At 40.3% G+C, this 3,305-nt stretch overlaps 1 non-coding gene across 1 annotated transcript; it reads right to left on the bottom strand.

The window, feature by feature from the left end:
* Nucleotides 1–2,074: 2,074 nt before the first annotated feature.
* Nucleotides 2,075–2,181, bottom strand: LOC131634397 (small nucleolar RNA R71). The gene has a single exon (XR_009293533.1). It is a non-coding gene; the product is annotated as a small nucleolar RNA R71 (small nucleolar RNA).
* Nucleotides 2,182–3,305: the final 1,124 nt, after the last annotated feature.

The following is a 3,305-nucleotide window of genomic DNA, read 5'->3' as shown; positions in this document are numbered from 1 at the left end:
TCTTGATTGATTTTCTTGATTTTTCTTGATCAAATGACTTCTCATATCATATATTGATGATTTAAAACTTCAAAAGTCATGGTTGACCAAAATTCCCCAAAAGTCAATGGTGATCTTGTACAGTTGACTTTTTCAGACGAATCGCGTTTCTGGAGATTTCAAATGAAACAGGCTATCCTCACCATATGAATGGTATGAATGGATCATATTGAGGCTTTAGAGGATATTGAGCCATGGTTTGAGTTGTGATACCATGTCCTGATTAAAAAGTCAGTTGTTCAGTGAATTAGGTCAAAAAACCCTAATTGTCGACCTGATGAAATTGATAACTGTAGGTCTTGAATTGAGATGCAATTTCCATGGGATATTGTCATAGGGATTATTTGAGGATGATTGAAACCTTTGATTGACTTCCTGGGGGTTTTTAGGGTTTCCCAAATGTGATCCCTGATTTCAGTCCCTGATAGTTCAAAACCCTGATCTGAGGATTTGTCTGATCAATCTTTGTGCAGAAGATGTTATGAGCCAATGGATTAAGTCAAAATGATGCACTTGGGGTCTTGAGGTCATGTCCCAAGTCATTATGTCAATCTCTGAGCAAAAGTCAGGAGTATGCTATCTTCAGTCAAAACCCTAATTCAGTCGATTCAGAGCCTTTGAGCTTGTTGAGATGGATCTCTGAGGACCAAATGTTGATTGTTGATGAAGATGATTCATTTGAAATGAAGGGAGAACAAAACCCTAATTGATTGTTACTTGTATTGATGAGTGATTTCCTGATTAAATCCTGCTGAGTCACAAGTAGCAAACACAAGCTATGCAATTTGTTAGAGATGCAAATGATGCATATGCAGATGATATGAGGTGGTATCTTAGGTCAAAAATTGGGGTATGACATCGAGCGGGATGGCGAAAGCGTACGTTAGGGTTATTAGCTTGCTCCAAGTCAACAGAGCGAAAGTTTGAGATTAGGAGATTTAAATAGATAACAACCTCGTAAAATAGGCATTTTATTAATTACATTGTTTCCAAAAAGCTCTTCTAAAATCTAATGGGATGGCGAAAGCGTACATTAGGATTAGGATAGTAGTCTGAATCAACAGAGCGAAAGTTTGAGACGAGGATTTTTAATCAATGGAATTAGTAAAGATTTTTAATTTAATTATGCAAAAGCCAATGGACCTTCGGATTACCTTTAGTTAAACGAAATACATACTGATACCTGTCTTTTATTATTATTCTTTATTTTCTCACAATCACTTTCCCTTAGGAACAATCGAAATTTTAGTACTCCTAGCTTTACATAGTAACCTTAGATAACGGTAGATCGATTCATAGTCCCTGTGGATTCGATATCTTTTAAAACTACACGACACGACTGTGCACTTGCAGTTATCAGATTTATAGACACGTAAAGTCGCGATCAAGTTTTTGGCGCCGTTGCCGGGGACTATTTAAGTCGATATCGTAACTCACTGTTACACCGTAGAGACTAGGATTATTCTTCCCTTTCTTTCTGAACGATTGTATGCCAAATACTCGTTCACAAGGAGGAGATTTAATACAACGAATTAACGAGATCGAACGTTTCATTAACGTCAAACGTCGAGCTCGCAATCTTCCCGAAGTAGACCCAATTCCGATTGATCAGGAATTGATTTTTACTGATCCAACGAATCAATTCACCCCAAAGTTAGAGATGGCTGCTCTTCGTCCTCTTAGAGAATATGCTGCTCCTTCGCGCGCTGAACCGCACTCGAGTATCGCACCACCTGCGATTGAGGCGAACAATTTCGAACTGAAACCTTCACTGGTCCAAGCTGTTCAACAGAATCAATTCTCTGGAAGCCCTGTAGACGACCCTAACCTCCATTTATCTGTGTTCGTGCAATATGCCAACACTGTCAAAGCTAACAACGTTAGTTCCGAAGCTATTCGATTACGTCTCTTTCCTTTCTCCTTGAGAGATAGAGCTAGAGCATGGCTTCAATCCCTGCCTTCGAACTCCATAACCACATGGGACGAATTGAAGAGAGTATTCTTAGCTAGATATTTTCCGCCTAGCAAGACTGCTATGCTCAGAGGTCAAATCAACGAATTTACCCAGAAAGATAACGAATCACTCTTCGAAGCTTGGGAACGTTATAAGGACATGCTTAGACTATGCCCTCATCATGGACTCGAACCATGGCTGATCATCCATACTTTCTATGGTGGTCTCTTATATAACACTAAAATGACTATAGATGCCGCTGCTGGCGGAGCATTAATGGACAAGCAACATGATGAAGCATATAACCTCATAGAGAACATGGCACAAAACCATTACCAATGGGGTGGAGAACGAGCCGCTCTAGAGAAAGCCCAAACCAAAGGAGGAATGTACGAAATAAGTGGTATAGACCGCGTTAACGCGAAAGTAGACGCTTTAACTCAAAAGATCGAGAACTTAACTGTCACTCCATCAGCCACCGCTGCTGCTGTAATACCTAACTGCGAGATCTGTGGATTGACTGGACATGTAGTTGCCGAATGTCAACTCTTGACTGGAACCCCATCTGATCAAGTAAATTACGCTCAAGGAAACCCTTACTCTAACACGTACAACCCTGGATGGAAGAACCATCCGAACTTTTCCTATAAAAACAACAATGCGTTGTACGCACCTGGACAAGCACCTGTTGTACCACCTGGCTACCAAAAAGCGCCTGTAGCTGCTCAAAACACTCCTAGGAAGTCAAATCTAGAAATCATGATGGAAAACTTTATAGCTTCCCAACAACAAACCAACAAAGACTTCCTGAATCAAAATATTCACAATAGCGAGCAACTAAAACAACTATCGAACAAAGTAGATGCTTTAGCTACGCATAACAAAATGCTAGAAACTCAAATCTCACAAGTAGCTCAACAACAAGCACCTACCGCTGCCCCTGCTGGCACATTTCCTGCTCAACCACAACCTAATCCTAAAGGACATGCGAACGCAATAACACTACGAAGTGGAACGAATTACGATGGACCCGTTGATCCTCGAACTCAAAACGTACCCATGTCACAACAAGAGCCAAAGGAAACCCAAAAGACACCTAACGATAACCAAACTGCTAAGACTAAAGAGACCCATAACGAAGTGGAATCTGAAAAGGAAAAACCTTATGTTCCACCACCACCTTATAAGCCGCCAATTCCTTATCCTCAAAGGTTAGCTAAATCAAAAACCGAAGCGCAATTTAAAAGATTTGTAGAACTTCTGAAGCAATTAAACATAACCATACCATTCACAGAAGCCATAACTGAAATGC

Source organism: Vicia villosa, unplaced genomic scaffold, assembly GCF_029867415.1.
Source record: "Vicia villosa cultivar HV-30 ecotype Madison, WI unplaced genomic scaffold, Vvil1.0 ctg.001287F_1_1, whole genome shotgun sequence".
NCBI classification, from domain to species: Eukaryota; Viridiplantae; Streptophyta; class Magnoliopsida; order Fabales; family Fabaceae; genus Vicia; species Vicia villosa.
This window is presented reverse-complemented; position numbering and strand designations above follow the sequence as displayed.